The sequence below is a fragment of the Drosophila subobscura genome, chromosome U (assembly GCF_008121235.1).
Source record: "Drosophila subobscura isolate 14011-0131.10 chromosome U, UCBerk_Dsub_1.0, whole genome shotgun sequence".
NCBI lineage: Eukaryota > Metazoa > Arthropoda > Insecta > Diptera > Drosophilidae > Drosophila > Drosophila subobscura.
Window position 1 is genome coordinate 3,198,069 of NC_048534.1, and position 13,722 is coordinate 3,211,790.

At 41.3% G+C, this 13,722-nt stretch overlaps 1 protein-coding gene across 1 annotated transcript in view; it reads left to right on the plus strand.

The window, feature by feature from the left end:
• Window positions 1-13,722, plus strand: part of LOC117900473 (neurotrimin) — a 57,357-nt gene that overhangs the window by 8,335 nt on the left and 35,300 nt on the right. The gene's annotated exons all lie outside the window — the stretch shown is intronic.

A 13,722-nucleotide genomic window follows, 5' to 3' on the forward strand; every position in this document is an offset into this window, starting at 1 on the left:
TCCATAAATCGACTGAGGGCAAGATTCCTCGCTGGCCAGATGGCCGTCAGCTCTTCTGGCCACCAGCTGCCCACTCGTCTACCGGTGGCGTCAAGAAGCCAAATCGTTATCGTCCCAGCCCTGCTGTCCTTCGTAAGATTCGTCGCAACCAGAATTCGACTGATCTCCTTATCCGCAAGCTGCCGTTTCAGTGTCTTGTTCGCGAAATTACTCAAGATATCAAGACGGATCCCCGCTTTCAGTCGACTGTCATCGGTGCTCTTCACTATTATGCCCAAGAACACACAACAACAAAATCAAGAATTAGCAGAAGCAGCAGCAACACACTTACAAAAATATCATACAAATGGTATTGAAGAGGAACTCAAAAACATGTGCCCGGTGGCTCTGGCTAAACATTTGGATGAAACAACATCACACAGAGGCACACAAAATGCACAAATACGAAAGCAAGAGGGCAACACATTCCTCTCTTTTCTTATTACAGGGCCGTCACAGCCGATATTTAATATGTCTATTTTTCAGAGATATTTTGTTCATAAATGTATCGATTATATTTATTTTTAAATACGAGAAAACTGCACTGCAAAGATTGACCATTCGCAAGGCTCTCCGATTCTGTTTCTGATTTCGGACATTGCTGTTGGGACAAATGTGTCCGGCGGCATATTATATTTAATTATTCATTTAATTGCATTACAATCATGGCCGGCACGTGCGCGGAATGCTGCCCAGCAAGAATGTAACGTATGAAAAAAAAAAAAATGTAAATCACTTGTTATTTAACATGTTGCATGACATTCCCGTGGTGTGGCTGGATGGGTAACTAAATTAATGGCTGCTCTGCTCTCTGTGTAAGGCCCTTGTCGGAGTAGCGCTGACAGCGTCAGGGCAATTAAAATGTGACATGGGAATGGGTTTTGGAGATATCTGGATGGATATGTGGCTGACGCACCGAATCCCAATCTGAATGTACGTGTTTTTCAAATGCATGACTAGATGATGAGACTTTTTAAACCAGAGATTAACAACACATGGCTCATATGGTTTGTACGTTTAAATCAGCTAAATGCACTTTAAATACCCACAAATCGCTGACCTTTTTTCATGGCCAATTAACACAGCTGTAATCTACTTAGTCTCGAACTAAATTGCAAAAGTTGATTATGCTTTAATGGTCCTTATTTCAATTTCGATTGAATGAATTGTGTCTGATTGATTGTGGGTGTGGAGTGGAGTGCAGTGCTTCAAGTGCTTAACTTCTGAGGCGAAATAATAATCCGTTTTGGGATAGAAAAAAAGCGTACAAAATTCATTGAAAATTCAGCAAATTGTCTGGTTTTCCAATGAATAAATTGTACTGTGCAAAATGTAATTATCTCTCTTTAAATAATGCTCAAGTACATGTGTTTTGATGCGGCTTATATTTTACCTAACAACGAATGTAAGCTTAAGAATGGTTTACATCTGAAATGAATGGTTCGTGATGTTCTTGATGATTTATGCTCTGTGCACAAACCGCACAGACAATTTCCATGTGCTAAAATAAACCAATTTAATAATGGGATGCATTAAATTTTGCATAGCACACACTCACACAAAATCATGCTTGGCAGGAAGAACACAGGCAAACAAAGTTCTGGTACTTATGTAAATGTCATCAAAGTCTCATGACAAATTCATTGAGACTATTCTACGGAAAATAAAACACGCAAAAATAAAGAAATCATGTTGCCACTGACCGAAACCACGCACACAAGCAAACGTAGCACACACATTAACAAGCCCCCACAATCACACACACACGAACACGCTTAAAAGTTTTTTTGCTGCCTACTTAGCGGGGCAAATATTTGTTTTGCGAGACAAAAGAGAAAAAGGGTGTGGGTAAAAGGGAGCCTCGGAGTGGGCTAAAGAAGACGAATGTCTGGCCAAGGTATAACAAAAATAAGGTACAGCTGTGCTATGCTCTTTCTGTTAACTCACTTCCTCTCTCTCAGCGACGATCGACAAGTTCTCCAGCACATTTTCAGCTACCTCACCTTATATTTAATCTACCTTGTGCCTTGCGAGGCCATTAACTTAACCCTTGGCATGTCACTTGTCGCCTACAAACAGGCCTTCCCGCCACCGTGGTCTCTCCCCCCCATTAGCATTATTATCCACAGCCACCGCCTGTGCTTTTGAGCCGAGCAAGCAAATGAGAATTTCATTAACGTTATTAATATTTTCATTGTTGAGTATTTTGCGTATCTCTTCGCAGAGCCCCTACCAAATGCCAACCCGCTCTCTCCGCACTCTCCCCCCTTCTCTGTCTCTCGGATAATAACTTTATTATGACGCCTGCTGTTGTTGTTGCTTTTGTTGCTGCTCTTGCTGGTGGGGGGGTTTTTGCATTTTTCATGGCTTAATAATTGCTCATTTCACTTGCAGCTGCCTTTTGTTTGCCTTTTATTATTATATTTGTTCTTCTTGTTGTTAACAATTATGAGGCCACTTAAATACATTTTATTGCTGTCAGGCGTTATTTGCCCCAAAGAGCAGCCGCCGCCCAGCCGCCCAGCCGCCATTCCATCGTCTTCCTGGGTACTATCCAGAGGTGGGGACCCTTTTCGGTGCCACAAAACAAATTGACAATTATTCTTGGACCGACCGCCCCTCGTTCCTTTCATCTCTTTGGCGGTCGCAGTTAACCAGGAAAATGACAAACGAGCGAACCGAAAACTTTTCCATGCCATTTATTAGCTTGCAAAGTTTGTAGTCTTGGTGCGATTTTGATTTAGCTGCGGGCAAGGAGAAGATCAACTTGGAATCAAGTTATGGGTGGGCACATGGTACTGAAGGGAGCGATAAATATTGTGAAGTGTATCCTAATTATGTTTGTGGGGACGGGAAGCTGACGATGGAGCCAGTTATACAATTTATGGCCTAGTGAGGACTGGAGTTAAATGTCTTAATTAAGGTGTAGATCTCTGGAAATGTGAGATAAACTATTCCGATGTAAAGCATAACTAAGTCATATTACGAAAAACAAAATGAAATCATAAACGTAACCAGTCCATCAGTTCTTCACATGACACCCTAGAAGTGTCCCGCATTTGCCACCCCATTGAATGGTCTACTAATTGGATGCAACCTCGTGGCGGATATGCTTCCAGGACACACGACACACATTCTAACGAGACTCATTTGTAGCGTATGTCTATAAGGGTAAGGGACGACAAACAACAACAAAAAGAAGACTCCTGTCAACGAAATTTCATATGCAAATCCTTTTGCTGCGACTATCGCTACCTGATAATCTTCTTGATTTATGCCACTGCACACAAGGAGAGGAAGAAAAGAGGGGCGTAACCAATCCAAATCCTAACCGTGGAAGAAATGGGTTTCCCATATCCTTATGCTTACGGGTAGCCGCCGCAGCCGCCACTCGGGGCAACATCATTAATCTCAAGGTTCCCCATGACGCTCCCCATGCGGGATGTTGGCTCTGACGGGCCGCCGCCCATCTGGACATTGGCCTCGGCCATAGCCTGACCTTCGCCACAATAACTCAATGCTGTTGCTGCCCGTTGGGCCACAGAAGACACGGACACGGACACGTGCTAATTGCTAATCAAGGCAGATAAGAAGCACGAAGGCAGACCCCACAGGCGGCCACGCCTTACATTCCCATGCCCATTCCCATGCCCATTCCCATGCCTATTCCCGCATTCACCCATTTACCCATTAAGCGATGAAGCGAAGCGCAAAATCATTTTATTTTTATTGCTTCGAATCCCCCTTTAGAGTAAATCAGGATGTGAGTGGTCTGAGAAAATGTCTTTTAAAAGGCCAAAAGGCTTTGACGAAAATGGGAGAGTTCCATGAAATGAAATGATGTAAGGGAGAGCAAAGGTACTGTCTGCTATGTAATTAGGGTCCATTCTGATCAGGAAAAAATTTGATTGAATTAAATGTTCCATTTATTGAAGGACTTTAAGAGTCATATAGATATAATTTTCAAAATATTCTATTTTAAAGGTATACATATGTTTTGTATGTATGTATGTATATTTAAATTGTTATTTTGTACTATTTGTTATGTTTTGGAGTGAAACAAAATACATTTTTTAGATTAAAGCCTAGCCTCTTGAAAGCCTTGTTGCTGCCTATAAAAGGAAATCGAACGCCAAGGATGCTTCAAAAATGTGGCATGAAACCAGAACTAGTTCGAGAGACTACCAACGAAACTGTGTTGCATATTGCGAAGCCAAAAGACATAAATCTTGAGAGGATTAGCCTATTCTTTTGAATCAATTTCTTAAAGATATTTGAACTAACACTCAGTAATCTTTAAAGTGTATTTATCAGCGCATATTTTTCAAAGAATGTTTAACTGTCAGTTTCCACACTCCTCCCTCCTCTCCGCTGATTGTATTAGGGTTGCATTAGGAGATTCTACTTTTCGGCTGACAAATGATCCTCTGCTTTTATGGAAATAACTCATTGTATTTCTGTCTGGTTTATCTGTCATCTGTTCTTATTATGGGATTTCTCCCTTATCCATTCCCAGCCCTCAAGGGCAACTCTAGCTAAGTATTTCCCTTGCCTTATGATAGTTTCAACAATCACTTGACTCCGAGTCATTTCTTGAGTTTCCTTTGACTTTGACTTGGGTTCCCTTCCTTTTTTAACACGTCAACAAATGTCACACACACTCGAAGCACTCTGGAAGCGAGGGGCTGGGATCATTTTCTTTGTTTAAATGTGACATTACATAATGATACTTAACACTCAACCAACTTTGGGCACGAGGGGTGTGAAGGGGGTTGTTGAATGGCTTTTTATGGTTTTTCCAAATTTTTTTGTTGGGGCGAAAACACTTCTCTTGTGTGCTCCTTGGTTGTTGTGATTGTGTGTGTCGCCACTTAAATACCGAATTAAGTGTAATTTTTATTGTCCTGAATAACACACACACATGTACCCCACCCACAAAAATTCAACCTAAAAATACACTGAGAGAAGAGGGAAGTTGTATTGATAAGAGATCTCACTACTACAAACACACAATTTTTCAAATTATTATTAAAAATATTACTAAAATAATTATTAACATTAAATTTATTATTACATAATGAAATGTTTCAAAATTATTCAAACCTGTTAAAACTAGAATTTTTATTAAACAAATTATTTAAAACAATTTTAAAATTTGACAAAAATAAGAAAGAGTACTAAATTTTTAATTTTCTCTTGGTGCAATTAGCGCTCACATTCACATACAATGTATAACATTTGACAAATTTGATTTTTCTCGACTGACGTTGTCGACTTTCCTCATCTCCAACTTTTACTTTTCCTGCGCGTCTCATCAACACTGTCGTTCAGTTTTTGTTGCTGTTTTGTAATTGTTTATGTAATCTCGAGCACACGCACAGACACATATGTACATATGTATCTCACATATCTGAGAGCAAAAGAGAGGCAGGCACATGAAGTGAACAAAAGTCAGCGAGAGAGCAAAAGAAAGGCGAAAGAGAAAGTATGTAAGACGAAGGCGTCTCTCGTCTGTCGTCTGGCTGAAGTTAAATCATTTGGCTGCCGCCTAATGAAGTTAAGTGCAGGGGATATGAAGGATATGAAGGATCTGCCACATGATGGGTAGCATCTGCGAGCGAGCGAAAGAGCTGGCAGCGTGACATGGCGAGACGAGACGAGGCGCCAAAAGAGCGCTTAACGAGATTGAATAAGAACGTTTTATGACCCACTGTCTGTTCCCACTGTCTTCCACCAAAATAAAGGTGACGAGCGCTGTGCACAGCGAACATTAATATGACAGTAAAGATTTATGGATCCAAGGATCATATTCAACACTAAGCAACAGCAGCGAAATCAGGATTGAACTATGGCGGTGCTAATGAAATGTTTGGCACACACGAAACTAATCAGAATGATACATAAAATAAATTAAATATGTGTGGAAATATGTGGACAAAGAAATGGGGAATTTTTTCAACCACAATTTTGTTTCCTTTTACTTGGTGTAGAGCAGGGCTCGGCACCCATACAATTATGTGTGCAGACGCACGCAAAACGGAACATTTCACTATATTGGTATTGGTACGAATCACTGTAATACGCGTGTACGTGAGCGGCAGCGCAGCAGCAGCATACTACAGCGCACCTTAATTAATAACTCGCCAACGAATCAAGATTTTTGGATTTATTCTTTTGATATTAGTTAAAAATAGGAAGCGGAATGTTTTTTGAAAAAATGGGCGTGCCAGCTGCTTTTTTTAAGGGAAAATCGGTTTTTAATTTTTTTTCGCAAAATATTATAAGCAAAAAAGGATGGAAATATGTTTAGCAGATCGAGATTCTATAAAAAAAAGTCGTAGCACGAATTAAAAAAACTTAAAAACCTAAGATAATCGAATTTTTTCTCCCACAAAGCAATCTCTTCTGCAGTTTCCATTATAAAAGAATATTACACTGGCTACACTCTAGCCCTCCAAAATAGCTAGTGACTAGTACTGTGGCTTAAATGCAATGCAAAATGGTACCCTACTTCACAGTTTTCTTCTTCATTGTGTTCCAAACGGCAAGAAACATTGAAAATTCTCATTTGAGGTTATGATCAATAAATGCAAATTGTAAGAGTTGTGGTCAAATGTGGCATTTCTGACTATATACATTTTAACAATCATTTATTGCTCTACGACACACAATAGGTTTCAAGGTGGGACTAGGTGACACTCTATTAAAAAAACCTTCTCAAAAATTTGTCTTTACTACGAACTGACACGTATTGAAGGCCTCACTTTGACATACAATTACGAAGACATCGCCAACCACTAGATACCGTTCGCATTACAGAACACGTAGTAAAAACCCTACTGAATAAAATGCATCCAAAAAATTTGATCAGTTAATCGTATTTTTCAATTTATGAGATATTCAAAACAGCAATACAATTGGTACTTTTTCACCGCACATGCTGTGCAATAATGACCGCTGGGTTTCACAGCAGATTTTGCGAAGGTGGCGCCTATGAAAATTTCTGGTACGCAACTTTGATGGTCAATCTTTTTCTAATACATTATGCCAAAAACCGCTTTAATGTTTTATCTTTTATAAATTGGGTTTTGGCCAACAAAAGTGGTCATTGGGACCATAGTGCAGCGCCTTGTCCTATACCCTTTGGATAGGGCCGTGCCGAGCCCTGATGTAGAGCAATCCCTAAGAGATTAATAAATAAAAGATTATCCTTAACAACATTTGAGATAATTATAAAACAATTTTATAAAGTATTTCTTTGTATATCTTTGTTTAAGAGATAACAACATTCTTTTTGGGATAACTATAATATTCTTAATAAACGCAGAGCCCCACGAAATCCTGAAATCTACTTTAGACATTAAAAGCATCGATGATCTCTTGGAAAACAGAAACTTCCTCTAAAAGGCAATCCCACAAGATTGCGTTTTTCGTTTCAAAAGACCTTCAAAATCTCCGGCAAAACTTGTCCGATTTTAAACAGTCTGGCTACAGCCCTCCTGGCAATGACCGATACTTACGTGTATTTACATGTCCTTTGTATATAAATAAATTGTAAAACCCTTTCCCTCCTTCCACCCTACACATTCGTTTAGATAACTTGTTTAATGAGTTTCTTACTTAATGACCACTTTGCAAATTTTCTTGCCCCCAGAGCACACTCCATATACCTAGGGCATCAAGGCATCATTTGGATAATTAACAAGCCACTTGGCCAACGTGCTACCGTTGCCACTGTTACTGGCCCTGGCACTGGCTCTGGCTCTGGCACCTCCACCGTCGACCTTTCTCAACCACACTGCACCGCTGATGATTGCCGTTTGCTCACTTGGTTGCTTGTTTATTTTTTTTAGCCGAGGCATTTTTCTTGGAAAATGTTGTAGAGGCAGCCAGGATTGCCTTTCTGCCAGCCAAACACACGACTGAATTTCGGTCTATGGGTTATGGCCTTGTCGCGATTCCTTTCGCCACCGCAGCCGCTGATTTTAATTAAATTAACAACACGAATTGTCAAACGCAGCCAGGCAGCCGGCAGCAGCAGCAGCAGCCAAGCAGCCAGCACCAGGGAATGTCAGTCAGTGCCCCAGCAACAACAGCATCAGCAAAGCCGCAAATAGCAGCAGCCACCAGGCAGCCACAGCAGCAACTGAAGGTGAACTCTGAAGCAGAAGTTTTGTTGTGTGCGGGGAAGGAAGAAGAACAAACCTTATTAAAAACGTGTCAGAAACATTTTCATAAATATTTCAGGTGCAACTTTTTTCAGCCGTGCCGCTTGTCAAAGTGCCAAAACCAAAGTGTCAAAGTGTTTGGCACGGAAAAAGGCCACGAAATCAATAAGCTGTTTCGCAGTTTCTTTCCTGTGAGAGCTGTCTAAGGTCCGTTCGGTGTCCAAAAGTTCAGCAAAGAAGCAACAAGTTTATAAATAAATGAATGGAGAATAAAAATGCAAATTCAGATTCAATACAAAGTCAACAAAAGTCTGGGGGCTTTGGCAAATAAATGAATATTTATGGGGAAGAAAAAGGAGTAAAGCGTACTAAAATTAAGGACAGATTGGGTTTGATTTTTGGTAGATTTAAATCAACCTAAATTGGAAGGAAAAATAAATAAATCTCACATTAAATCAGACATCATTTAACGAAAAACTCCAACTCACATTTCGTGTTCTATGAATGTGCTCAAACATTTCCTGCAATAAATGTAAAAGAATATCATCTGACATCAGTGAGGAAATGGCCTTTTTGGAGCCGGAACATGTGGGGAAACCCACAAAAAGAATCCTCAATAAAAAATCCCCAACTGCTAATGAAAATTGGGAAGCCAAAATGGAATTTGCGCTGTCCCCTTTTTATACCCGGTACTCAAGAGTAAATAGGGTATATTGTATTTGTGCACAAAAGTAGATGTATGTCACGCACAGAAGGAAACGTTTCCGACCCCAAAAAGTATATACATATATTCTTGATCAGCATCCTTTTATCCTTTTTTTTTTTTTAATTATATTTAAGATCTGTCTTTTGCAGACAATTATTAAATCTCCTCTCTGGGTACTTGGCAATCTTATTTCAGTTATCATTATTAGCAATTATCATTACTAGCATTGGAACCGCTGATGTTTGTTCGGTACGGTTGTGGCAGCCAGATGAGAACTTAACGCTCAGCACCATGGCTCGTGCCATTGATCAGCATCAATAGCCGAGCCTATATAGCCATGTCTGTCTGTCCGTCCGTCTGTCCGTCCGTCTTGTTGAGCGACTGGATCTCATTGACTATAAAAGCTAGAGCCACCAAATATTGCATCCAGATGTCTGTATGCTCACACTGCTACCCTATTTACTCTTCGAGTACCGGGTATAAAAACCTCTAAGGTACAGATGCACTACTGAGTACCGGGTATAATAGTTTTGACGCGTCACACGTCCCTCCTCGTTGTGACTAGTTGAGGGGTTGCCCACTAATAAAATCAGAATAACACACGATATCAATAAGTGAGGCAAATAAATTCAATTGCTACGATGCCATAACACATCACGCCCCTGCCCGTCCCCCTGCCATCCAAAAGGATCCACAGATAAAAGCCCAAGTGGCAAACCCTCCCCCAAATGGACATGAACATGGGACCGTTGCATTGTGCGTTTTACAAAGTTTTCCCTTCGGAAGGGCGACTCTCTCTCTCTCTCTTCCCTTTTGTTTTGTCTGCGTTGGCGGAAAAACTTCGGAACCCTTCAGAATGGCAGCTGTAGGAGTATTTTCTTCTTCTGGTACGACTTGGGATAAACAAAGCCATAATTCAAGCAACGTTTTGCCCTCAAGCGAACTGACTGCCCCACCACTTTGCGACTTGCATAAACAAATTGTGCGCCCAGTGTACATGTCTTTGGGTGCTGCTGCCCGCTGCTGCGAGTACACACCCCATCGGGGGAATCCCCCGGAATCCAGGCTCATCCCATGCGGCCTCAGCTCGTCAAGCTTCAGCGTAAACATGATAGATTTATAGTTGGATCTGCCGCTGTTCTTCCACTGCTCCCCTGCCACTGCCACTGCTGCTGCTGCTGCTTCTGTGGTTGGTGGCGACATTGCAGTGGGCAACGTGTGGCATACTTAATGTGGAGTTGGCTAGCTGCCGCCTGCTCCTTAAGCTTATCGCCAGCTCGTAAACACATGGAAGGATGGACCCCATGGTTGCTCCACGGGCATGCAATCCGATGTGAGAGTCGTCGTCGTCCTTCGCTTGTGGCTTGTGGCTGGTGTGTGTTGGGTGTGGGAGCTCTTCCTTAGCACTTGACTTTGTTTTCGTCAATAAATTTTCAGACAAGTTTTTTTCCTTTTCCTATGTTCATGTCGTTCTTTTTTTCTTCGATCCAGTTTCTGTCCGTAGTCGTCGTCGTCTCTCGGCTGCCATTGCCAGCCCACCAGAGCAGCCGGGAAAACCGCATGCCGGGCGCCTGTTGGCATGCCACAGTTTTCTGGTTCTCCTCCGCTTTTCCTATTTTTTTTTTTTTTCCTTTTCCGTCATGGAATGCCCAATGCCCGACTGTAGGCAAATGGTCTCCCTGTGCAAATTTGTGTGTTTAAATGGCGTGTTAACATTTAAATGTTATTTTTACGCCTAATAAAATGGTGGCTCTATAAAATAAAGCCAAACAATCAAATAAAAGTTCTCGAAATGTTTTGCAAGCAATGCGCAAAATTGAAATCTGTAAGCGGCAGAGATTTGTTGCGGTGGAAAAGTCAGTTAACAAGAATACTTTTCCACACCACACACGAAAGTGCGGTTTTTAATTGGGCAACGGTTTGATGTCATGGCTCGGGATCTCGGGATTAATCATTAATACATTATTAATGAATAAAATTAAATATGTGATGGCGGAACAATTGCAAAGGTTTGCCCTGTGGGCACACATCGATTGCGGTTACAACTGAGAATAATATTTATTATGGAATGAAACGCAGTGAAACGATTTTTAATTGAATTATGCAAATCCATTAACTTTGGGTTCTGATTCGGGTTATATTTACATGAAGCATAACTGTATTTATATTGGTGTGGCTAATTTCGTAAGTTAAAGCACGTCTGACCGAATCAGACTGAATAGGCAGCAATAATCCTGACATTGAACGTCATTTTTATGTCTCAAGCAACACCTTTCTAGTTTTATTGAGAATTGAGTACGTTGGTATCTTGAAAATTCTCTGCTTCTAATTACTTCCCGAAATCAATCACTGTAACAGAACCCACACAAAACCAAAACAATAAATTAGCTTAACCAATTTCCAAGGACTCCTAAACAAAAGTCTTTGGAAATCAGCTTATGTTTTATTTGCCAACCTTTTCTGTTGCTTGGCCATTTATGGCTGCTCAGGAGTACACTACAGGACATTCTTATTTTGCGGGGGTCCCCCCCAAAGCTTTTGCTTTGTTTTACTGCTTATGCAAATTGCTTTGGCTAATTTCGTAGCAAATCCCTTCACTCTCGGACCGCTTAAAGGAGAACCTTTATCCATTTCCATTTCCATTTCCCCCTTCGGCTGTACCATTTTCCATGCCAGACTTGCCGCTGGGCCTGCACTGTGGCTTTATCTAGTCCGATTTTCCTTTTGATTTCACACGCAGTCAGTGGAGGTCGGGGACGGGTAATAAAGGAAACTTCTTCGGTTTTATTCTTTCGTACTCCTTTCCTTCTTTCCTTTTTTTTTGGTGGCGAACTTTATTTTCGCTTTATTCGCTTGAATGAATTGGGCGTTTGTCTGATGTTATTTGTTTGTACGTTTTTATTGTTTTAAGATTCGAGTATATGTAGATGTATTTTTGTTTTCCTTTTTTTTTGGGTTTTACTGAGATTTGGTTTTGTTTTGTGTGTTTTTCTATCTCTGGAATATTATTGGGGACTTGGGTTTGGGGATATCTTTGCAGAGTTAAGTAGGAGAATTCTATATTTCTTGGCATATTTATTGTCATACGAAAATGTAGCAATTTTAAGCGTTTTTCTTAGAGTTCCAGCAGCATTTTACTGGCATCTCTTTGCGCTTTAAGTAGATGAAATTCTTCAATTTCACCCAAAAAATATCCGCAAATAAAATATGATTTAAGGCTGGGCGTCGTGGGGCAATGCGGGTGCCCTCTGCGTGCCAAAAAAAATGTATGCTGCTTGTGGTTTGGTTGATTTTTTGTTTGTTTGTTTGTAGGTTTGTGTGCCATATTCTCTACACTCGGCACTCTCTGGCGCTCTGGCGCTCTGGAAGCACGCCCCAATGCCGCTTAAAGGACTCAGAACTTGTGACTCGACTCGACGCCAAGGTCCTTTATCAAAGCGAAAGTTGTTGCACAGTTGCATGGCCAACACAGGCACACATACACACACAAACGCTAGCACACTGCACAGAAATACCCACACAAATACAGAGGAAACCTCGTGGCATAGAGATTCCCTCTCACTCGCTTGCTTGCGGGTCAATTATCGCGCTTTGCATGCCACGAACAGTTGTCGTCCATCCTCCAATCTGCTCTCCCTCTCACTCTCTCTCTCTCTCTACTGCTGCACCTGCCCCAGGCTGCTGCTGCAGCAGCAGCTTTTCGCCTGGGATACAAAAAATAAAGCAGAACAGCACCGAAAGCCAAACAAATTTTTGCAGCTTGAAGTTGCCCCATTGAGTTGGCCTTGTGTCTGTTTGTGTTGGTCTCCCCCCCGGTCTGACGGTGTGTTGGTCTATCTGTCGGTTTGTGGAGCCTGCGGTTAGCCATTGCTATGGAAACTTTTTGGCTTCAACGCTAATTAGGCATTACGAATACGTATGTATTTGTACATGCTCCTCCTTGCATCGAGCAAGCATCTTCAAGCTCAACCCCTTATGCGCTAATCATGAGGCACGCACTCCCCCACACAAACCCTTCCCCTGAAAATTACAACTATCTCATGCCGCACTCGCTCCTCTGAGGCTCGTTGGAGCTCCCCGTTCGGCTGTGTGCATGGCCTTTGTGCAATGGTTTGTTTCAAGTGCCTGCCTTCCATGTAAATTATGCCACCAAGAGGCAAATGCAACAGTAGCAACAGACACAGCTACAGCAGCAGCAGCAACAATAAGAACAACACTCCAAGAATTGTGGCAATGTGCACTCAGCATCATTTAGTAGCACGCCTCCACATTTGCCCCTGGGAATTAGAGGCGACCCCCTCCATATTGCTGTGCTCTTGGTGGGCAGGGAACAATGATACTGCAACGAACTTGGGCTTTTCAGAGAGGGTAGAATGAGGATCGGCCAGGATAGATTGAAAGTTTGTTCAGCTCTCAGAGTTTCGAGTGTTGCAGCAGAGCCCCTCGGTCAGTTTTGCGCTTATAATTAGGATTTGCGAAAAGGGTTTTTAGGCAACTTTATGGTGCAATTGTTGCACGTGAGGGGTTCATTTATTTCTGTCTGTTTCTCTGTCTGTTTTTATAAGAAGTATTCCCTAATTTTAGTTGATTTATTCTTCTAGAAATCTTTACTTTTGCAGCACGTAAATTAGACATTGATGGAACACTATCAGAGGAATAATCACTATATTACTTTGCCTAAAACTGTGTTATTTCAGAAGGTACTATAAATTATGTATTTCTTGAAAACTCTTTAAAAAAAACACATTAAAATTACCCCTTAAGTGTCTTATATTTGCCATATTTACCGCAGATCTTCAAGAGTATCCA